Source organism: Ornithorhynchus anatinus, chromosome X1, assembly GCF_004115215.2.
Source record: "Ornithorhynchus anatinus isolate Pmale09 chromosome X1, mOrnAna1.pri.v4, whole genome shotgun sequence".
NCBI lineage: Eukaryota > Metazoa > Chordata > Mammalia > Monotremata > Ornithorhynchidae > Ornithorhynchus > Ornithorhynchus anatinus.
In genome coordinates this window covers 120,653,260-120,677,920 of record NC_041749.1, presented here as the reverse complement: position 1 = coordinate 120,677,920, position 24,661 = coordinate 120,653,260, and the positions used below count along the sequence as shown (strand labels likewise).

Sequence of the window (24,661 nt, the reverse complement as noted above, 5' to 3'; positions counted from 1 at the left end):
ACAAATTATTTATATTATTATTATTAATTTATATTCATGTCCACCTCCCCCTTTGGACTGTAAGCTTGTTGTGGGCAGGGAATGTGTCTGCCATCTCTGTTGAATTGTACTCTCCCAAGCGCTTAGTACAGTGGCCTGCACACTGTAAGCACTCAGAAAATATCATTGATAATGATGTTGATGATTATTATTGTGGTATTTGTTAAGCACTTACTAGCCAGGCATTGTTCTAAGAGTGGCTGTAGATACAGCTAATCAGGTTGGACGGAGACCCTGTCCCACAGAGGGCTCACAGTGTTAATCCTCATTTAACAGATGAGGGAACTGAGGCACAGAGAAGTTAAGTGTCTTGCCTATGGTCACACAGCAGAGAAGTGACAGAATGGAGATTAGCGCTCAGGACCTTCTGACTCCCAGGCTCACGCTCTATCCTCTAGGCCACACTGCTTCTCTAGCATACTATTTTACTCTTACTAATATTTCTACCTACAGAGGAATGTGAGAATTAATGGCATAGTAATAAAATTAATTATACCAGTACTTGTGGGAGTTAAGTACTTACTAAGTGCCACACATTGTGTTAAGTGTAAGGGTAGATTCCATACAATCATACCAGATGCAGTGCTCGGGAGGGAGAACAGGTATTTAATGCCCACATTACAGATGAAGAAACTGAGAGACAGGGAAGTCAAAGTGACTTGCCCACAGCCACAAAGCAGGCAAGTGGTAGAGTCAGTATTTCACACAGAACAGAACTGAGCACAGAACCTAGCACAAAGCCCTGCCTGCAGAAGGCTGCTGACTGATTAACTGACTTATTTTACATGGAGGAAAATCTACAGTAGAAATCTGTTTTGCTCCAAGTCATTTAACTCTTTGGCCAAATTGTTTCTTCTAATAGTGTGATCAAATGATCGTAATTACGGTTCCTTTAGCTTTGTTCAGAAAGAAACCATATGCTGTAACTTTTTCACTGTCAAAGAATTTCTTCATCTTAATTTAGATGTTCTCAGGGCAGGTGTCAGAGAGATGTAAATGAAGGGCTGGAACATGGGGGAAGAGGAGATCTCTCTTTGAACTCACTTTGATCATATATTTTGATTTGTTTGGCTCAAATAAAAGTGAAATTCTCAGGGAAAACGTGGGCAGGAAGTCATGTGGGTTGAAATGAACATTTTCGGAAAAATCAGCTGACTGGATGCTGCTGTCTCTGATTTCAATGCTGAGAACATCTGTGGTTCAAAAATCCTTGAATAGGGTGTGCTTGATAGGAACCCCTTCTGCTAGAAGGAGATAGTATCTTTAGGAAGCACAGTAGCATATCAATAGCATCAAATGAATGCTTCCAGTGTGTGAGGCACTGGGCACTAAACACTGGAGAAAAAGAAAGGGGATTGGTTCAGATCCAGTTCCTGGCCCTCAGGGTGCTCACCATCTAAATGGAACCCCAAAGTAGTAGATTCTGAGATCACCAGAGATCCCCCTCTAGACTGTAAGCTCGCTGTGGGCAAGGAATGGGTGTATTTATTGTTGTACTCTCCCAAGTGATTAAAACAATGCTCGACACACAGTAAGCACTCAATAAATATGACTGAATGATGAATGAATTAATCAATCAATCCATCTTATGGAAAAAGCACAGCACTGGGAGTCAGGAGACCCACATTCTACTTGCCACTTACCTGCTGTACGACCTGGAGCAACTCACTTAACTTCTCTGTGCCTCAGTTTTATCAACCATAAAATGGGAGAAGTGACCTGCTCTCCTTCCTTCTTAGGCTGTAAACCCTGGGTGGGACAGGGACTATGTCTAACCTCTTTTGCTGAGTTACATTCTCTCTGAGCCTCAGTTTCCTCATCTTTAAAATGGGAATTAAATACCCAATCTCCTTCTCCCTTTGACTGTCACGTGCAACATAGACAGTGTCTAATATGTTTGTATTTACCACGCAGTAAGAACTTAACAAGTACTACTATTATTCTCATTATTATATGTAATAGGTACTATTATTATTCTTATTATTATTTGTAACAGGTCATGAGGTGATTCTTAACATGAAATGACAATGAAGCTTCTGTAGTAATAGTAATGGTATTAGAGAAGCAGCATGGCCTAGTGGATAAAACATGGGACTGGGAGTCAGAGGGACCTGGGTTCTAATCCTGGCTCCTCCACTTGTCTCCTCTGTGGCCTTGGGCACATCAGTTCACTTCTGGGCCTCACTTCCCTCATCTGTAAACAGAAGATTAAGACTGTGAGCCCTCTGTGGGACAGGGACTGTGTCTAACAGGATCTCCTTGTATCTACCCTAGTGCTTAGAACAGTGCCTGGTACATAGTAAGTGCTTAACAAATACCATATTCATTCTTTCATATTTATTGAGAGCTTACTGTGTTCAGAGCACTGTACTAAGTGCCTGGAAGGCACAGTTCAGCAACAGATAGAGGCAATCCCTGCCTACATATTATTATAGAGGTAGCTTGGCCAAGGGAGTAGAGTACAGGACTGGGAGTCAGAAGGATCTGGGTTCTAATCCCAGCTCTGCCACTTGTCTGTGTGACTTTGGGCAAGTCATTTCACTTCTCTGTGCCTCAGTTACCTCACCTGTACTACAGGGATTAAGATTGTGAACTCCATGTGGGACATGGACAGTGTCCAACCTGATTAGCTTGTAACTACCCCAGCCCTTTTGTACAGTGCCTGGCACATAGTAAGTGCTTAAAAAATACCTTTTTTTTTAAAAAAAAAAAGTGTCCACTGGGTGCAATGCAACATTCCAAGTGCTTGGGAGAGTCTGCTGATTTATCCTGGGACCCAAAGTGATCTTGTCTGAAAGCTGTGAAGGGCTGACTTACTTTGAGGTCCATAGGCAGAAGAAGAGACCCAGGAGATAGAAGTTTCTGGCAGTGAATGTGTGCACCAACTCTGTTGTATTGTACACTACCAAGTGCTTAGAACACACAATAATCCCTCAATAAATAAATATGAGCCAGGGCTGGCGCACCTAACTAGCAATTGATCAGTGTTCTCTCCTGAGCTGTACTGTATTGAACTAAATCCTCTCGGTCCCACCTTCACAACATCACTAAAATCCTCCCTTTCCTCTCCATCCAAACTGCTACCATGTTAATGAAATCACTCATCCTATCCCGCCTAGATTACTGCATCAGCCTCCTTGATGACCTCCTAGCCTCCTGCCTCTACCCTCTCCAGTCCATACTTCATTCAGTCGTATTTATTGAGTGCTTACTGTGTGCAGAGCACTGTGCTAAGCACTTGGGAAAGTAGAATACAGCAATAAAGAGAGACAATCCCTGCCCACAATGAGCTCACAGTCTAGAGGAGTGCACTCTGCTGCTTGGGATCATTTTTCTACGAAAAAACACTCAGGACATGTCACCTCACTCTTCAGAAAGCTCCAGTGGTTGCCCATCCACCTCCGCATCTAGCAAAGACTCCTCATCATTGGCTTTAAAGTGCTCCATCACTTTTCCACCTCCTACCTCACCTTGCTACTCTCTTACTATAACCCAGCCTGCACATTTTGGTCTTCTAATGCTAACCTTCTCACTGTGCCCCTCTCTCTCCTATCTCGCCGCTGAGCCCTAGCCCATGTCCTGCCTCTAGCCTGGAATGCCCTACCTCCTCAAATCTGACAGACAATTACTCTCCCCTGCTTCAAAGCTTTATTGAAGGCACATCTCCTTCAGGAGGCCTTCCCTGACTAAGCTCCCCCTTTCTTCTTCTCCCACTCTTTTCTAGGTTGCCCTGACTTGTCCCCTTTGTTCTTCCCCCCTCCCAGCCCCACAGTACTTATGTATCTGTAATTTATATTACTGTCTGTCTTCCCCCTTCGCCCCCCAAGACTGTAAGCTCATTGTGGGCAGGGAATGTGTCTGTTTATTGTGGTATTGTACTCTCCCGAGTGCTTGGTACAGTGCTCTACACAGTAAGCACTCAATGAATACGATTGAATAAATGAACTCAAAGCACTTGCTCCCCTATCCTTTCGTCGATCTCATACCACTAACCCACCACCGTGGATTACTTCCACAGTCTGCTTCCTTCACTCCTGTGTATGAATAGCAGGGTTCTGCTGGCAGAAATCTAGATATCAGGCCTACCTTGTCCACCTTGTCCAGAGAAGCAGCGTGGCTCAGTGGAAAGAGCATGGGCTTTGGAGTCAGGGCTCATGAGTTCGAATCCCAGCTCTGCCACTTGTCGGCTGTGTGACTGTGGGCAAGTCACTTAACTTCTCTGTGCCTCAGTTCCCTCATCTGTAAAATGGGGATTAAGACTGTGAGCCTCCCGTGGGACAACCTGATTCCCCTATGTCTACCCCAGTGCTTAGAACAGTGCTCGGCACATAGTAAGCACTTAACAAATACCAACATTATTACCTCAAGTTCATCCTGGTGTGCTTTATTTCCACCCAGCAAAATTATTTCCCCATCCTTATTGACCTCCATGCCCATTGCTCTTGCCAATTGTTGCAGATGTTTAACTCCCTCCTCAAACTCCCTGTCCCCTGACCTCTCCCATATCTTGCTCCTAATGACCTGGCAACCTACTTTATTGAAAAATTTGAAACTGTCAGGCGTGATCTCCCCAAATCTCCCCTGCTCCTACCAGTCCCTCTCTCCCACCCCTTCTTCAACTCTTCCAGCCTTCCGAGCAGGATCTCAAGAGGAGACTTCCTGCTTCTCTCAAAATCCACTCCCTTCACCTGCGCATCCAACCCCATCCCTTCACACCTTATCAAAACACTTGCCCCCTCTCTTCTTTTCTCCTTGACTGCCATCTTCAACTGTTTGCTCTCCAATGGCTTCTTCCCAACTGCTTTCAAACATGCTCATGTCTTCCCTACCCAAAAAAAAACCCTCCCTTGACCCCATGACTCCCTCCAGTTATTGGCCCATCTTTCTTCTACCATTTCTCTCCAAACTCCTTGAGGAGAGAGTTGTTTGCACCCATTGTCTCCATTTCCTCTCCTTCAACTCTCTCCTTGATATCCTCCAATCTGGTTCCCACCCCCTTCACTCCACAGAAATAGCCCTCTCCAAGGTCGCAAATGGCCTTCTTCTTGCTAAATCAGACATCCTCTACTCCACTGTAATCCTCCTACTCATCTCAACTGGCTTGAAGCTGGGGACCACCCCCTTCTCCTTGAAACTTTATCCAACCTCGGCTTCACTGACATGGTCCTCTCTTGGTTCTCCTCCTGTCTCCCTGCCCACTCCTTTGCAGAACCTTTGGCAGGCTCTTCCTCTGCCTCCCACTCTCCGACAGTGGGGGTCCCTCGTGGCTCAGGTCTGGATCCCGTTCTATTCTCTGTCTATACCCACTTCCATCTTAGAGCGGATGATTCCCAAATCTACATCTCCAGCCCTGATCTCTCTCCTTCTCTGCAGTCTCATATTTTCTCCTGCCTTCAGGACATCTCTACTTGGATTGATATCTCAAACTGTACCTGTCCCAAACCGCACTCATCCTCTCACCCAAACCCTGTCCTCCCCATGTCTTTCCCATCACTGTAGGCAATACCACTATCTTCCCTATTTCACAAGACTGTAACCTTGGCGTTGTCTTAGACTCATCTCTCTCATATAATCCACATATTCAGTCTGTCACCAAATCCTGTCAGTTGGACCTTAACAACGTTGCTAAATTCCAGCCCTTCCTCTCCATCCAAACTGTAAATATGCTGAAGCAGCATGTCTTAGGGGAAAAAACATGGGCTTGGGAGTCAAAGGTCGTGGGGTCTAATCCTGGCTCTGCCACTTGTCTGCTGTGTGACCTTGGGCAAGTCACTTGAATCTCCACTTTGAAGATAAGGAACTGAGGCCCGGAGAAGTTAATGATTTGCCCAAGGTCAAACAGCAGACAAGTAGCAGATCCGGAATTGGGACCCAGGCCCTTCTGTCTCTCAGGCCCAGGCTCTCTCCACTAGACCAGGCTGCTTCTCCACTAACCAAATTCTTCTCATCGCTCACCTCCCCAATGAAAACCTCCTGTCTGAACTTCCTGCCTTAAAATGATCTTCTCCTTTCAATCACTTCACAATAACTGGCTTCCAAACCCTCTTCTACAGTTAGAGTCTCTCCTGGCTCTCTCTTCCTGCCCTTATTACCATTCAGATCCTTGCTCTTTTTTTTGCCCCAAGACTCTTCTCTCTTCTGCCACCTCCTTGGACTCTGTCTTTATTACCTTACCAGTTGTGTGTTTTACCTTTTAACCTCCTTTAGAGAGGCCATTTGCAACATAAGGGAAATTCTTTGTGTTCAAGTCCATACAGCCATTTGTAAGTTTCTGGGAAAGTAGAAATAAAGGAAAAGCTGAATAAATGAATGAAAGAGCAAATATCCTAGACAAGACTTGCATACGGAGAACATATGTCATGTGTGTAGACACCCTCGCTCCTACCCTCCCATGTTGATAGTTGGATGACCATAGGTAAATCTCTTCACTTCTTTGTGCCTCAGTTACCTCATCTGTAAAATGGGGATTAAGACTGAGAGCCCCATGTGGGAGAGGGACTGTGTCCAATCAGATTTGCTTGTATCCACTCCAGTGCTTAGTGTAGTGCCTGTCACACAGTAAACCCTTAACCAATATCACAGCAAATAAAACAGGTAAGTACTGAATGTGCACTAAGAACTGTATATACTGCTGCCAAATATCAATGTTGCTCTCCTGGATTTTCTATTCCCAGTGGACAGAGGTGATAGACATGTTCCCTGCCCACAAGGAGTTTACAGTCTAAAGGGGCGACAGACATGAATGTGATTTTTATGCTAGAGGAGGATGGTGAGACCCCACCCTGCTCCAGACTGTCAGTTCTTTGTGGGCAGGTAATGTGTCTACCAACTCTGTTATATTGTACTCTCCCAAGCTCTCATTATAGTGCTCTACACAGAGTAAGCACTTAACAATTATGATTGATTGACTGATATGCAAGTCTTGTCTAGGATATTTGCTCATTCATTCATTTATTCATCCATTCTTTCATTTCTCCTTTCCCAGAGGGGTAAAAATGGCTAAATGGATCTGAACACAAAGGAGTTTGCTTATGCCTCAAACACCCTCTCTAAATGCAATAAGTGGAGAAGAGGAGCAGGAGGACCTTATGGACTCTGAGCTCCATGCTATTCCTGTCTCCCCAAATATGAGGAGAATGAGTCTCTGATTATTTCTCTGGGGATTCCGACCACCTCTACATAATTTAGGAGGCAGGAATAGCATGGAGAGCAGAGCTCATAAGCTCCTTCAGCTCCTTTGCTTCCCCTCCTCTTCTCTACTTATTAAAGAGAGGAAGTATTATGGTTCTCCTAGAGTAACACCTTCCAACTTTGCCCTCTGGGGAAACTGATCCTCTCCCAGTCTTCTGTGGGACAGTTTCCCTGTCCACTGGGAATAGAAAATCCAGGAGAGAAACATTGGTATTTGGCAGCAGTTATATAAGAATTCAACCTGCAATATTTCTCCATCTTGACGGAGATCTTTAGACCCTGGTTTTTATTGCTTTTTGTCATGTGCCTTTGTCAAAGGGCAAAATTCAGCCCTTAGCATGTCTTTATCGCCTCTTTTCTCACCTTGATAGAATCATCTGAATAATGATAATTGCCCCATGATGGTTTTTCAATATCATTACTGTATAATTATGGTTGCTGTTGCCATTAGCTGGCAATGAAATAATATCAAACAATTCCCATGCATTTCTGAATAGAGCAAGTTATAGTGTCAAAGTGAAATCAAACCAGAATTGCCAGTGTAAATCTCTGTAGGTGCAGTTTCAGTGTCACACAACTAAAACAAACAATCTCAGGGTAATAGTTATTACCATTAGATAGAAGTCAAGAGCAGGGAATAAGATGGATATTGAGGAATCTAGAATTATGTCAGATACTTCTAAAACCAAGGGCAAACCCAGTCCTCAGTTGAGCATCATCATGATCATCATCATCGTTATTTATTGAGTATAAAGCCCTGTACTCATCATTTGGGAGAGTGTGCCAGAAACCAAGCACACGCTCACTGACCTCTAGAGGTCTAATGAGGTTGGAGGAGGTGGGGAGGGGAAAGAGAGAGAGAGAGAGTGCACACTTTCCAATAATGGGAGCAGGAAGAAAGACAAGGATATTTCCAAAAGTCTTGTCTTATGCTGCCGAGTTGTTTCCAACCCACAGCGACACCACAGACACATTTCACCCAGTATGCCCCGTTTTCCATCTCAATCGTTCTGGTAGTGGATCCATAGAGTTTTCTCAGTAAAAATACGGAAGTGGTTCATCACTGCCTCCTTCCACACAGTAAACCTGAGTCTCGCACCTTCGACTCTCACCCCTGCTGCTGCTGCCCAGCACAGGTGAGTTTTGACTTGCAGCAGATTGCCTTCCACTCACCAGCCACTGTCCAAGCTAGGAATGGAATGGGTAGGCCTTTGCTTGATGCTCCCTCCCATAGCCGAGACTAGTAGAGTACTGGAAACTCTCCAGGTGTGACCCCGTGAGGGGATTACCAAAAGTAGAACAGATGTATTAGGGTAAAATAACAGAATACATGATGGAATAGACAAATATGCACATAAAACATACATAGGTATGTAAGTGCTCGAGTTTGGAAGTAGTTCAATCATTGAATGAACCACTTGGGTGCTGTGAATTTTTCAGGGAAGGCTTCCCGGAGAAGGAGGTTGCTGTCGGCCATTTATGACAACACTTGCCTTTCAGAAGGTGTTTATTTCTGCTTTAAGTGCAGTGATCTCAGTGGGAATATGTCTCCCCCTCTAGACTGTAAGCTCATTGTGGGTGGGGAATGGGTCTTTTATTATTTTATTGAACTCTCCCAAGCACTTAGTACAGTGCTCTGCGCACAGTAGGTGCTCAGTAAATACAACTGACTGACTGACTGACTGACTGGAGGCTTGTTTGTAACCATAGCAGTCTTGCAATAGCACTATCTAAATGGCCTAGTAGTAGTAGTAAGCACTGAATGTCCAGTTGTATTACATATGTGGGAAGTCCAAAACAAAGAAGGGCCCTGTTACCTGTCCACTAGAATCTTACACTCTAGTGGGACTTTGGAGATGGAGAGGGAGTGATGGGCTGTTGGATACGAAGGGGAGGGGGTTCAAGGCCGGGGGAGGATGCAGGCATGTGGTTGCTGGCAAGATAGATAAAATCGAGGCACAGTGAGTAGGTTGGATTTAGAGGAATGAAGTATGCGGGCTGGGTTGTAATGGGAGAGGAGTGAAGTTAGTTAGGAGGGAGGCTGCTGACTGAGTGCCTTAAATCTGACTGTGAGGAGTTTCTGTTGGATGTGGAGAAGGATGGGCAACCATTAGAGGTTTTGAGGAGTGTAGAGATGTGCACAGAATGATTCTTTAGAAAAATGATCCAGGCAGCTGAGTGAAGAGGGAAGAGACAAACGTTAGGGAGGTCAGCAAGGAGGCTAATGTAGCCATCTTGGCAGGATATGAGAAGTGTGAGAAGTGTGGCCTAGTGAAAAAAGCACAGGCTTGGGAGTCAGAGGACCTGAGTTCTAATCCCAGCTCTGCCACTTGTCTGCTTTGTGACCTTGGGCATGTCACTTCACTTCTCTGTGCCTCAGTTACCTTATCTGTCAACTGGGGACTTAATACTGTGAGCCCCAAGTGGGCTCACAACCTGATTTGCTTGTATCCACCCCAGTGCTTAGTATAGTGCCTAACAAATACCACAGTTATTATTATCATTATTACTTAACCTCTCTGTGCTTCAATTCCCTCAACTGCAAAATGGGGATTAAGACTGAATTCCTTGAGGGTCAGGCAAAATCTTCTAGATCCCAGAGTTCCAGGACCCTATACCTGATTCATTTTCTTCTTCCCCAGTCATGTTCCCTCAACTATCACCTCAACACTTTTGCACTCATAGCTACCCAGAGCACATTTGCAGATGTCAATTTATGTACTCTCCTATTTATGTACTCTACAATTTTTAGTCACCTATCCATCATTCCATTTTCTTTGCTCCTATCTGTAAACAGTTGTGGTTCTGTCTCCCCCTTTAGACTGTAAGTCTGTTGAGAGCAGGGAGGCTCTTCTGCTTCGGGTTTGCCCTCCTAAACATTTAGTACAGTGTTCTGCACACAGGCGTTCCATAAATACTACTGATCCATCCTGTCATCTTCTCAAGGGAAGGCCAGCTATAGCTAACATTGCACAGGCTGCTCTTCTCTCTTTTTCTTTCAACCCTTTCCCACTGAATGGCTGATTCCCCCTTCCCCTTTCATCTAAACGGAGGAAAAGTTGAACATGGCCCCAACTATCTCCCCGTTCTTGGAATCAGGCCATCATTCTAAACACTGTCCCATCAGGTCATGAATAAATTCTGCCTCTTAACCTTTGATGGGACTGCAATCCAGAACTGACAGCTGGAAGGGGAGACTATCACCGTTTTACCAATTTGTCTGCATTTCGCCTTTTTAACCGACTTAAAGGCAACCCACAAGCCACTGTAAAAAGACATTCTTTGCTTTTTCGTGCTATTGTGCTTGTGTCTAAATCAGTTTCATTCATTGGCAGTGTTACAATCTCTTTGAAAGACCTCTCGGTTTTGCTGTCAGTTTTTGATTTCCGATCTCCACTTCTCTCACTCCTATTTAAGGCAACTCCACCCTCTAGTGTTTTTCATTCCCACCCTGACACCCTTCTGAATAAAGCTGACTTCTCCTTCTTGATTTTTTGATTTTTGCTCAGGAGAGGTCAGGGCCCTGTTGAAATCGGTCTTTCTTTACACAACCGGAACAATTCAAAAGTCTCCAGGTCTGGCAGAGAGACTCATTTGCGGGGGATTTAAGCAGCGAAGTGTGAGATGCTCTGTATGAGGAGTAATGCGTGAGAGTGGGATGACTCTATTCATCTCCTCCCAGTGGAAAAGGGCCAACTTCCACGCTCTCTGGGAAATGGCTTTTGTCAAAAATCATTCAGCATTTGGTATGCAGTGGCGAAAACCTTGATTCAATATATATGTGGCTGATATTTCAACATGCTGTTATACACATGTACAAATATACATGTATCCTAAATAATGTATGTATATGTCATGTGTATACTTACATATATACATACATTAAATGGGATACATGTATTTATATGAGCAAGCCCAGATTGCATTTTAGCATCAATCAGATGGAATCACTCAGATTATCCATTTCAGTATTTCGCCCATCGCCACTTTTAGATATTGACAAAGATTTTCATGATTTGGCAATGATTTCTTTGAATCTGAGAATTTTTTTTCAATTCCTAGAGGGAAACATGATTTTACACCTAACTGAAACATACACACACACTGTGATATATATGTGTGTGTGTGTGTATATATGCATATACATGTGTATATGTGTATGTATGCATACATTCACATATACACATTTGTATATATGTTCCATTTTTCCCTGTGTGAGCTGGAGATGATCACACCACATAAATACTGTCTAGGTTAGATGGCAAATTTTCTTTTCCTCCAGAAATCATATGTAGATTCTGCAAACCTTGAGCTGAATCACTGCAATCTCTGTTGATCTATATTTTGTCCTGAGGGAATTCTCTTCCCTTTTCAGTCACCTTCACTGCATACATGTGAACCTATAGACATATGTGGTTAGAGAGAAATAATCATAGGTCCACATTAAGTCATCTATTTTATCTCATTCTCTAGAATAAGTCTTTTCTTATTTTATATTATGAAAGAATGAGAAATCCTTTTCCTAAAGGATTGTATCAGTCAGTTAGCATTCTTTATTGAGCTCTCATTAGGTGGAGTGCACTGTGCTATGTGTTTGGGAAAGTACAATTGAGTTGGTAGATGTGATCCTTGACTTTAAGGAGTTTCAGGTCTACTGTGTGCAGAATACTGTGCTGACCACTTGGGAAAGTACAATAGAGTTAGTGGATATGATCCCTGCCCTCAAGGGGCTTGCAGCCTACTGTGTGCAGAGCACTGTACTAAGCTCTTGGGAGAGGACAATAGAATGATAGAGTTGGAGTATAGGATAATTTAAGTTACTTAAAAACAGAGTTGGGGGGATGTCTGAAAAACTCTAAATAGATTCAAACATTCACCAACTCTCTTCCTTATTGGCATTATCTTATTGGTCTTCTTCAAGCCTGAAGTGCTCTGCACACAGTAAGCACTGAATAAATACCATTGATTGCTTAATGGGAGATGCTGACATCTCTATACTCTCTCCACACAGTGTATTGATTTTTGGCCACTCGAGTTGTAATTTTATGTTTGTCTTCCCTTTTAGACTGGAAGCTCCTTGTGGACATGGAAAGTATCCCTTCTTTTTATTCTGTATTCTGTATTCCCAAGTACCCAGTATAATGTACTGCATCAAGAGGGTGTTCATTAAATACTACTTATCAATCAATCAATCAATCAATCAGTGGTTTTATTGAGCACTTGTGTGCTGAGCACTGTATTTAGGTGCTTGGAAGAGAATAATACAGAAGAGTGGATAGCCACTTTCCCTGCCCACAAGGAGCTTACAGTCTAGAATGGGAGACAGTACTATTCATTCATTCAGTCATATTTATTGAGTGCTTACTGTGTGCAGAGCACTGTCCTAAGCGCTTGAAAAGTATAATTCAGCAACAAATAGAGACAATCCCTGACCATAATGGGCTCATAATCTAGAAGAGGGGAGACAGACATCAAAACAAGTAAATAGGCATCGATTTAAATAAATAGAATTATAGATATATGCACATCATTAATAAAATAAATAGAATTATAAGTATGTACAGTACTACTACTACTACAACCATTTTGAAAAATAAGTCATTAGTATTTATTGGGTTAGTTCAGGTTTTTATTAAGCACTTTCTATATTCTAAGTACTCTACTAAGTGCTGAGAAAGATACAGATGTAACATATTGACAGTATGTGTCAATCAATCAACTATTTATTGAGCACTTACTTTGTGCAGAGCACTGTACTAAGTAGCACTTGGGAAAATACAATACAACTGAGTTGGTAGACATGTTCCCTGCCCAAAATGAGCTTACAGTCTAAAGGGGGAGACAGACATTAATATAAATAAAAAAGTCCTTGAGGGCTGAGATTGGGGGGAATACCAAATGCTCAAAAGGTACAGATCCAAACTGCATCGACATAGCACTCATCATCTAGGTGAGCATAGACAGATAAAGACAACAGTAGCACTGGATTCCAATCAACAGCAAATAACGGAATCAACAAGCCAAGAAGACAGTGCCAAGAAAAGTAAAAGAATAATAATGATGATAATGATGGTATTTGTTAAGTGCTTACTATGTGCCAAGCATTCATTCATCCAATAGTATTTATTGAGCTATTACTATTACTATGTGCAGAGCACTGTACTAAGTGCTTGGAATGTACAATTTGGCAACAGATAGAGACAATCCCTGCCCATCGATGGGCTTCAAGCACTGTTCTAAGCGCGGGGGTAGGCACAAGGTTATCAGGTTGTCCCACTTGGGGCTCACAGTCTTAATCCCCATTTTCCAGATGAGATAACTGAGGCACAGAGAAGTGAAGTCACTTGCCCAAAGTCACACAGCTGACGAGTGGCAGAGCAGGGATTAGAACCCACGACCTCTGAATCCCAAGCTCCGGCTCTCCCCACTAAGCCATGCTGCTTCTCAATAGGTAGCGGAGGTAAAGTTTCCCTTCTCCATGGGGTCCTGCTGAGGTAGCTGGTTGGGGCTGGGATAACAAACCCAAGAGATCAAGTCTTAAGGGGTCTACAAGTCAAGTGAGCATGTTCTATATGCTGATCACTTTACTATGCACAAGGGAGAGGACAATTGAGTTAGTAGACATGATTCCTCCCTCAAGGAATTCACAGTCTACTATGTGCAGAACCCTGTACTAATGACTTGGAACAGTACAATGATCCCTGCTCTCAAAGGGCTACCTCTGTGTGCAGGATACCAAACTAAGCACTTGGAGAAGAAAATCGAGTTGCAATCTAGCTTACAATATAAGGAGGAGACAGACTCCAAATTGTTTAAAGGTAGGAGGAAAGGGAGATTAGAAAGATGGATAAAAGAATAAATAAGTGCTTAAATAATTATTTATGTAAATTGATATTTAAAATACATTTGATAAGGTCCACTTTTCCCCAGGAAAGGAAAATTACAAGGATATCCAAGGAAAGGAAAAGGAGGAAAAATAGGTCATCAGATGCAGTTTTTGAAAGAATTCTCCTGCTGACCACCCTTCCTAAAATATTTTTTGGGGAGTAAAAACAAAATCAAGGTTCTAATGCATTCCTGAAAAATCAACTGATGGTTTTCTTATTTCACTCATCTACACCCAAACATGCCCCAAATACTTGGTGCCACATTTTTCTCTCTGCCTCAAGTACAGTTGTAAAGATATTAATTCTACTCCAGTTACAAATGGTTTGCCAAAAGGGACAAAATTTATTTTGTATGTCATCAGTGCACCATGCCTTGTATGAATAATAGACAGTAACTTGGTAAATTGGAAAGTTGTGATAAAAACAAGATGTGATATTAGGAAGTCCCACCACAGTTCCTTTCTGTGTATGCATTGATTTTTATGGCACTCTACATGACTGTGAAATCAATGAGAGACTGTCACAAAAATGTTGCCTAAACGGGCTCTATTACCAGGGTCAAACTACAAATTAGCCCAAAGGATAAACACAAAGGTAGTACAAATGCTCAGAAAAAAAAAATAGCAGATGTTGTAAAATATGTTTGCAAAGTAACAGCTGTTGTCAAGCGGATACCATCTTTTCCTCCTGATTTGTAACTTATCCAAGTTGTGCTTCTTGAATGCGTTGCCCAATACTGCGAAAACTTGGATATGAAATGACCGGTTGTAGACTATGGAAATGTACTTTTGTATATGATCTGACCCTAATAATGGCTGAGACTGCACAGGGCAAAATTGACGTCTGACAAAAATCCACATTTCTTAATGAATCACGCCAACAGCTTTGTTTCCATCCTAATGAAAAGAGTGTGATGATAACACATTTTCCCTTCTTGTCAAGCAGCTGGGGAAAGCTGGGAACCATAGGTGAAGTTCCCCATAGGATTTTCTGCTCTCAATATGTGCCCTGGAGCAGAAATTGTGATTGGCCAAGGGACCTGTTTGGTGGACAGATTCTATTGCCCTGATCTGCTCTGAATATACGATATAGAGTTAATCTCCCCAGAAAGTCTGGGTGGGCTTAAATATCCAGAGAATTTGCTAGTGTGAACTCTGCCTGAATCTGATTCTCAAAATGTGTCAAGGGTCTTTATTTTCCACCAGATGCTTCCTCTTCCAATTGAATGAGTATATTCAGATATGTAGGGGATCTACAAGCAAGTTCTTTTCTCTATGCCTGTTAAAAGTAAGACATCGTTTTCAGGGTTTTTGCGAGGTATTGTGGGTTTGATAAGAAAATGTATTATTGTGTAGACAACAGTCCCATGGGATAAATCCATCTTTAAGTAGGACACATCTTTTGAGTACACTAGCCATTCCTTAGGGCTTATTCAGTAACACACTCAAACTGACATCAAATCTGCCTCCTCGGAAGCACCCCAGAGAAGCCGTTTGACAATGCCCTTACATCTAGAGACCAGGTGCTTTCTGTCACACCACAACATCTAAATTGTGTTCATAGACCGTGTAAAAACATTTGACACCATCAACAGGCCTGGGCTCTGGCAGCTACTAAGTCAATGTGGCTATTTTGAGAAGTTCATCAAGATCTTCACTGTGACTTAGTGGATAGAGCACAGGGCTGGAAGCCAGAGGACCTGGGTTCTAATACTGCTCCATCATTCATTCAATCGTATTTACTGAGCGCTTACTGTGTGCAGAGCACTGTACACTTGCCTGCTGTGTAAGCCTGGTCATGTCACTTCACTTCTTGGTGCCTCTGTTACCTCATCTGTAAAATGGGGATTAAGGCTGTGAGCCCCACATGGGACATGGACTATGTCCAACCCAATTAGCTTGTATCTACTCCAGCATTTATTACAGTTCCTGGCACATAGTAAGCACTTAATAAATACCATTACTGAGGTTGCTCAATGTTGGTAGAGTGAGTCGCATTAGAGCTGAGTCGCTCCATCTGGTCTTTTTCTACATTCCAAAATGCAGTGAAATAGTGGTGTGGAGAAGGTTTAGGTCTGTGTCATGTAGACTACTAAGACACTCTGGAGAATCAACGAATCAGTAGTATTGATCAAACATCTACTGTGTGCAGAGCCTTGTACTAAACACTTGGGAGAGTACAATAGAATTAGTAAGCATGAAAGATCCCTGCCCTTAAGGAGTTTACAGTCTAGCAGAGGAGGGAGATGCTAAAATAAATCAGAGGTAGGAGGAAATAGTAGCCTGATGTGGAAAGGAATGAGCAACCATTGAAGGCCCTGTAGAAGTAGGCAGCTAACATGTCAGTTAACTCTGTTCTATTGTCCACTTCCAAGCACTTACTACAGTGTTCTGCACATGGTAAATATTCAGTAAATACCATTGATTGATAAATTGACTAATAAGTGGGGAGGCATATGCAGTACGCTGTTTTGGAAAAGTCATCCAGGCATTGGAGTGGGGTATGAACTGGAGAGCTGAGAAACTGGAGGCCAGGAGGCCAGTGAAGAGACTCATGCAGTTAGTAGTCAAGCTGGGCTATGATGAGTGCCTGGGCCAGGGTGATGGCCATTTGGATTGAGAAGAAGGGGATGGATCTTGGAAATGCTTTGGAAAAAAAATGCAACAAGGAAACCCCAGGAAACCCTTTCAACGCAACAGATGACAAAAAGTATCAAAATAATAATAACTGTGGTATTTGTTAAGCATTTACTATGTGCCAGGCGCTGTACTAAGCACTGAGGTAGATACAAGTAAATAGAGTTGGACACAGTCTCTGTCCCACGTGGGGCTCACAGTCTCAATCCCCATTTTACTGATGAGGTAACTGAGACACAGATGAAGTGAAGTGACTTGCCCCCCCCAAAACACAGCAAACAAGTGGCAGAGTTGGGATTAGAACCCATGACCTTCTAACTCCCAGCCCCATGCTCTATCCACTCTACCATGTTACTTCTCAACAGTCCTGTCATTCAATAGTTGCTATAGATTGTGGCCTAGAGGCACATACAAGAAGGTATGCAATTTATTGAGTCAAACCACTAAAACACACTGAAGAAAACAGGTAGCATATCAGGCTGCATGGGGAATCCTCAGACAGCCAAAGATAATTTTGGATAACATGGAATTGAATTCCAGGCAGTACACTATTTAAAGATGTACTAATCGTCAGTCAATCAACCATATTTACTGAACATTTAGTGTGTGCAGGGAGCTATTCTAAGCACTTTGAAGAGTACAACATAAGAGTTGGTAGACATGTTCCCTGCCCACTATGGGAAGCAGAGTGGCCTACTTGTGAAAGCCTAGGCTTGGGAGTCAGGGGACCTGGGTTTTAAACCTGGCTTTGCCACTTGTCCATTGTGTGAACTTGGGCAAGTCACTTAACTTCTCTGGGCCTCAGTTTCCTCATCTCTAAAATGGGGATTCAATACCAGTTTTCCCTCCCACTTAGACTGTGAGTCCCATGTAAGACAGGGTCTGTGTCCCATCTGATTAACTTGTATTCATCCTAGTGCTTAGAACAATTCTTGACACGTATTCATTTATTCAATCATATTTATTGAGTGCTTACTATGTGCAGGGCACTGTACCAAGCACTTGGAAAGTACAATTCAGCAATAAAGAAAGACAATCCGTGCCCACTATGGGCTTACAGTCTAGAAAGGGGAGGCAGACATCAAAACAACTAAATAGACATCGATAGCATCAATATAAATAGAATTATAGATATATACACATCAAAACAAGTAAACAGGCATTACTATAAATAGAATTATAGATATGTACATATATACACAGGTGTGGGGTGGGGAGCAGGGGTAGAGCAAAGGAAGCGAGTCGGGGTAATGGGGAGGGGAGGGGAAGCTGAGGAAAAGGGGGGCTTAGTCTGGGAAGGCCTCTTGGAGGAGGTGAGCCTTCAGAAGCGCTTTGAAGGGGGGAAGTGTGATTGGCAGATTTGAGGAGGGAGGGCGTTGCAGGCCAGAGGTAGGACGTGGGCCGGGGTAGACGGCGGGACAGGCGAGAACTAGGCCCAGGGAGGAGGTTAGCACCAGAGGGGTGGAGTGTGCAGGTTTGGATGTAGAAGGAGAGAAGGGAGGTGAAGTAGGAGGGGGCAAGGTGATGGACTGCTTTGAAGTCAATAGTGAGGTGTTTTTGCTTGATATGGAGGTTGATAGGCAGTCACTTGACAAATACCATAATAATTATTATTACCAAGCACTGCACCAAGTCCTGGGGTAGATATAAGCTAATCAGTCCATGTTCCACGTGGAGTTCACAATCTAAGGAGGAGAACAGGTGCTTTATCCCCATTTCACCAATAAGGAAACTGAGGCCCAGAGAGCTGAAGTGACTTGTCCAAAATCACATAGCAGGCAAGGGGCCAAAGCCAAGCTTCACATCAACTGGTCAATAGAGGAGTAGTACTGTTCAGTCTTCCGAGTGGTTGTGAGACTATGACATGTTAAAGATGCCACTTCCTGCTCCTTAAGTAGTTATGTGCATGTCATCTCTGTTCCCTAATCAACAAAGAAGCAGTGTGGCTCAGTGGAAAGAGCCCGGGCTTGGGAGTCAGAGGTCATGGGTTCGAATCCCAGCTCTGCCACTTGTCAGCTGTGTGACTGTGGGCAAGTCACTTCATTTCTCTGTGCCTCAGTTACCTCATCTGTAAAACAGGGATTAACTGTGAGCCTCACATGGGACAACCTGATGACCCTGTATCTACCCCAGTGCTTAGAACAGTGCTGTGCACATAGTAAGTGCTTAACAAATACCAACATTAATTCATTAAAGATGCAAGACAGTGCCCGAAACACTGAAATCCTGGAATGGCCAACAAAGATTACTTACCACTGGCTTTAAAAATTTCACCAGTTCTCTCCTCCTTACTCCTCCCCCAGCCCCACAATCTTTATGCCCGTAACTGTATTTTTTTAAATTTGTATTGTCTGTCTTCCGCTCTACACTGTAAGCTCGTTGTGGACAGGGAAGGTTCCTGTTATGATGTTATGTCCTACTCTCCCAAACACTTAATACAATGCCCTGCACACAGTAAGTGCTCAATACATTGGTTAATTGATCGATTGGTTGATCTTCCCTTACTCCTCCACTTTCACAATGTGCTCTTCCCAAGCCCACCTATTGGCTGTACCCCACTCACTTTTTCAATCAGTCACAACATCTCCAGAATCCACCATTTCCTCTCCATCCAAACTGCTACAGCCCTAACCAAGGACTTATCCTATCCCACCCTTGACTACTGCATCAGCCTCCTTGCTGACCTCCCTGCCCCCTGTCTCTCCCCACTCCAGTCCATACTTCACTCTGCTGCACAGATCATTTTTCTAAAAAAAGTTCAGTCTGTGTTTCCCCGCTTCTCAAAAGCCTCTAGTGGTTTTCCAGCCACTTTTGCATCAAACAGAAACTCCTTACCGTTGTCTTTAAGGCATTCAATCAGTTCTCTCCCTCTTACCTAACCTCACTGATCTACTACAGTCCAACCCACACACTCCTCTCCTCTTAACATCATCCCACTCTCTATATCCATTTCATCTATCCTGGCACTGACCCTTCATCCACGTTCTCTCTTAGGCCTGGAACTCCCTCGCCTTTCATATCCGACAGTCCACCATTCTCCCTACTTTTAAAACCCTTCTAAAATTATGTTTCCTCCAAGATGCCTTCCCAGATTAAGCCTTCTTTTCCCCTATCAGTCCTCCTTGCTGCATTGACTCTGCATTTGGCTATGTACCTCTCAAGCACTTGGGTACTCACCCCAGCCCCACAGTACTTGTGTAAATATTTTTATATTCTTCCATTTCCTCTGTCCCAGATCTATTTTAATGTCTGTCTCCCTCTGTAGACTGTAATCTCCTTGAGGGCAGGGTTTGTGTTTTCCAAGTTCATGTCTTGTATTTCCCAAGCACTTATAACCGTGCTCTGCATACAGTAAGTACTCCATAGATTCCACTAATTGATATTTATTGAGCACTTACTGTATGCAGAGCACTATACCATGCTTTGGAAAGTACTGTACACTAGAGTTGGTTGACATGACTCCTGCCTGAAAGGAGCTTACATTCTTATCTTGCTGATCTACCCAACTTCTTAGTTTCATTGTCCAGGGGCCTGGATTCCCTTTCCCTCCCACATCCACTAGGCATCAGCCTTCCCCACCTTCAGAGCCCTCTTGAAACCCCAGCTCCTCCACCAAACCTTCCCCAACTAGTGGAGGGAGCCCAGGACTGAGAGCTCTAATCCCAGCTACTTCACTTACCCATTGTGTGACTTTGGGAAAGTCACCTTATTTCCTTGTGCCTCAGTTTCGTCATTTATAAAATAGGGATAAAATGCCTCTTCTCTTTCCTAATTTAACTGTGAGCCCCATGTGGGACAGGGACTGTGTTGGATCTGATCATTCCTTCATTCATTCATTCAATCGTATTTATTGAGCGCTTACTGTGTGCAGAGCACTGTACTAAATGCTTGGAAAGTACATCTTGTATCTATCCCAGTGTTTAGCACAGTGCTTCTCTCATGGTAAATGCTTAAAAAGTACTGTTACTATTATTATTATTATTACTATTATTATCATCAACATCACTACTACTACATTGTATATGGGTGGGGTATAAAGTGTACCACATTAAGTAAAACACAATGAAGTAATTTTTCATTCTTTTGGAAATATAACTGCATAGTGATTGTCCAATTTTCCTTCTTTAGCCTGGGGACCTTAAATTTTCAATAACTTAATAGTTCGGTATAAATGAGGCAATTCACTTTGCCGTGTATGAATATTGATGACACTACTGTTCACAAAGTCCTCGCAGCTTTCTGAAAAGGTATGGGGCTACCAGTTCGAGATAGGACTAGAGGTTAAAGAGGCAGCCTCTGACAGAAGGTGGTTTCTTCGGGAGGCCAAAAAGAGAAGCCTCCCAGAATTCTTGCAAGACAGCCACAGAGTGACAGAGGGCCAAATCCCATTGCCAGACTCAATTCTGTAGCAAATGATGGCGCAAGATATTCTAATCCTGATAAACAGCTGCCCTAGGGAATTTATAAGGCAGCACCTGCAGGCACACTAATCGCCCCATTTTATATGTTGTCGTTGGAAAAACAACAACAACAACAACAAAAAAACCTGCCAGTCTGAGAAGCAAAGCAACAGAGTCCCTTTTCTAACACTTTCACAGGAATGTAATCCATAGGTAACAGATTAAGACAAGTTTAATTGTTGAGTATATTCAGACTCTGAAAGGGAAATTTACTTTCATTCTGCTACAGCAGAAAAGGAGAGTCCCGATTTGCAAACAGTTTGTTTATGCACATAAAACTGTAAAATATGCAGCTTAATAGTTTTCACAACCATCCCTCCAATCCTCCTCATTATATGGTTGTAAAATGCTTTAGGCTGCCTGCCTGCCTCTCTTTTGTCTGTGTTCTATGTAGAAGGTAGTTTTCTCCCATGCATAGTAAACATCTCCATTTTGCCATTTTCATACAATACCTTTTTTTCATCTGATATGCATTATAGTTATTAAAAGGAGACACAGACATACTCTAAGTATCTTGTTCCCATGTAAGCTTTAGCTTTTAATTGTCCCAAAAAGTTTGTGATTCATGTTTCTAACCATTATTTTGAATGTTCTCAAATGTTCCATTAACTTACAAAACGGTTTATTTGTTTAAATGTACTAAAATAAACTCTGTGGGCAAAGGAAGCAGCGTTCCTATTTACCAGTAGGTATCAAGCTTGGCAACTGAACATTTCAGAGGAAATAAGCATTGGGAGGACTGACGGGAGTAGGAGCTAGGCAGGATTTGCCTAGATTTCCATTGTAAACACAATTTTGGTAGCCTAACACTTGGCAATGATAATTCTTTCCAAACAAGAAATTAGCCTCATGATCAGAACCCGCTGGTCGTATGAAAAGCAGCGTGACTTAGTGTCAAGAGCCCGGGCTTGGGAGTCAGAGGTGAGGTTGTGGGTTCTAATCCCAGCTCCTCCACTTATCAGCTACGTGACTTTGGACAATTCACTTAACTTATCTGTGCCTCAGTTACCTCATCTGTAAAATGGGGATTAAGACTGTGAGTCCCATGTGGGACAACCCGATTACCTTGTATCTCCCCCAACACGTAGAACAGTGCTCGGAACATAGTAAGTGCTTAACAAATACTATTGTTATTATTATTATTATTAATATTACTATTATTCATCCAGTAACTAACTCTACTAACTCTACTGTCTTCTTCCAAGTGCTTAGTACTGTGCTCTGAAACACAGTAGACTATGCTCTTTTTGAGGGCAGGGATCATGTCTATTAACTCTGCTCTCTCCTAAACTCTTAGTTGAGTGATCGGCATACAGCAAATGCTCAATAAATACCACTGAGGTACAGGGACTGTGTCCAACCTGATTAACTTCTATCTACCCCAGCGTTTAGAACACTGCTTGGCACATAGTAAGCACTTAGCAAGTACCATAAAAAATGATAATGCCCACAGCTTTTATATTAGAGCATGGGCCTGGGGGTCTAAAAGACCTGGGTTTTAATGCCAGTTCCACCACTTGTCTGCTGTGTGACCTGGGACAAGTCACTTTGCTTTTCTGTGCCTCAGTTACCTCATCTCAAAAATGGGGAGTAAGACTGTGAGCCCCATGGATACCAGGGACTGTGGCTAACCTGATTTTCTTGTATCTACCCCAACGCTTGGTACAATGCCTGACACATTGTAAGCACTTAACCAATTCCACAATTATTATTATTATGATTATTATAATAATTATTATCAGCACACTAGCTTGTTGTAGACAGGGAATGTGTCTGCTTATTGATATATTTTTCTCTCCCAAGCCCTTACTACAGTGCTTTGCACACAGTAAGTGCTCAATAAGTACAACTGAATAAATGAATGAACCTCCCTCTGCTGCAGATCCAGCCACCATATGACAGGGCTCAGAGGAGGTGCCTGTGTTGCCATGGATCCTGGAGGTTGAACACATTGGGTCTGGAGTAATTGGTGGATGCCAGGTACTCCAGAGGAGTGCCCTGGCTTTGAGCCGATGCTATGACTCATAATTGGAGAAGAAGGTGTGGATTTTGGAATTAATTTGGGTCCACCAGCACATTTCTAGCAAGTCTAGTAGTAACAGTAGTAGCAGCAACAACATTGGTATAGATTGAGTGCTTGCTGGGTGCGATCACTGTGCTAAGTACTTGGGAAAGTACAACAGATGCAGGAGACAGGGTCCCTGCCCACAAGGAGCTTCCCATCTAATGGGAGGAGACAGACAAAAAATGATCAGTGAATAAGGGTCAGGGGCCTTTTCCTTGCCTTCTTTTAGTAGCCCCAGTTCCAGAAAGATGTTCCAGTGACTCTTTCCAATTGAGTCAGTGGAAGTTTTGCTCATAGTTTCTAAGATAGGTTTTGGCATTTGGAGTTTGTACTTTAATGGATTTCTTGTAATAATCCTCCTTCCCCTGCTTAGGTTGTTTCAAGAGATTTCCTAAGGCAATAGAGCCTTCAGCGGCAATGGCAGCACAGTCTAGTGATTGGCCAGTGACAAAAGATGAGAAAAAACCCAATACTCTTTTGAACAAACACATCCCAAATATGCCTGTTTTACCTTATTGCCAAAGCTAGCCCCTCTGTAGCATGAGGGGAGATTTGCAACTCATAGTTTTGAGTGTAATTTATTCAGTCTAATTAGGAGCCTTTTGTGGGAGTTGGGGCAGACAGGGTGTTTTGGCATCCTCCCGCTGTGACCTGGTCAACCCATTAGTGGGTCTGAATCACAACCCTATCAGGAGGAGACGGAGCTCTGAGCTGCACCCAGAGATGGTTTTCTCAGAAAAAAAAGGACAGTTATTTTCTCAACTGCTACTCAATAGATTTCTGGATCAGAGAGCTTGTCTCATCTGGCAGAAAATTAGCCAAGCCTAATCTCTTCACCCCACGATCAGCCTTCTTCCTTGGTCTCCGCTGACTGGGACAGGGCCAGGGACCTGAAGCAGCTAGAATTGGGCTCTCTCAGCAAATGGATGATGGCCTGAACTCCTGGTTTTCAGGACTAGTCAATCCATCAATTGATTGTATTTATTGAGCATGTACTGTATGTCCAGCGGTTTGCTAAGAGCTTGGCAGAGCACATTATAGATTAAACATTATGTCTGCCTCTCTGTTATATTTTAAACCTTGGACCTCAAGGAGCTTACCTTCTAATGGTGAGGGAGATAGACATAAATAATTTACAAATAGTGGAACAGGGAGGAAGAACAAGGTAGTGGGGTGATGACATCAACATGAAATAGTTGCATAAAAAATTGAATATATATATATATACTGAATAGCACTGTGGCCTGATGAAAATGAGTCACTCAATCAGTGGTACTTTTTGAGCACTTACTGTTTGCAGAGCACTGAATTAAGTGCTTGGGAGAATACAGTTCAACAGAGTTGGTAGACATGTTCCCTGTCCACAAGGAGCTCCCAGTCTAA

General features: G+C 42.9%; 1 protein-coding gene and 1 non-coding gene across 3 annotated transcripts in view; one reads left to right on the top strand and one right to left on the bottom strand.

Annotated features, from left to right (window-relative positions):
- Positions 1 to 24,661, top strand: part of CDH8 (cadherin 8) — a 368,100-nt gene that overhangs the window by 108,564 nt on the left and 234,875 nt on the right. The gene's annotated exons all lie outside the window — the stretch shown is intronic.
- Positions 8,377 to 8,514, bottom strand: LOC114806678. The gene has a single exon (XR_003754740.1). It is a non-coding gene; the product is annotated as a small nucleolar RNA SNORA7 (small nucleolar RNA).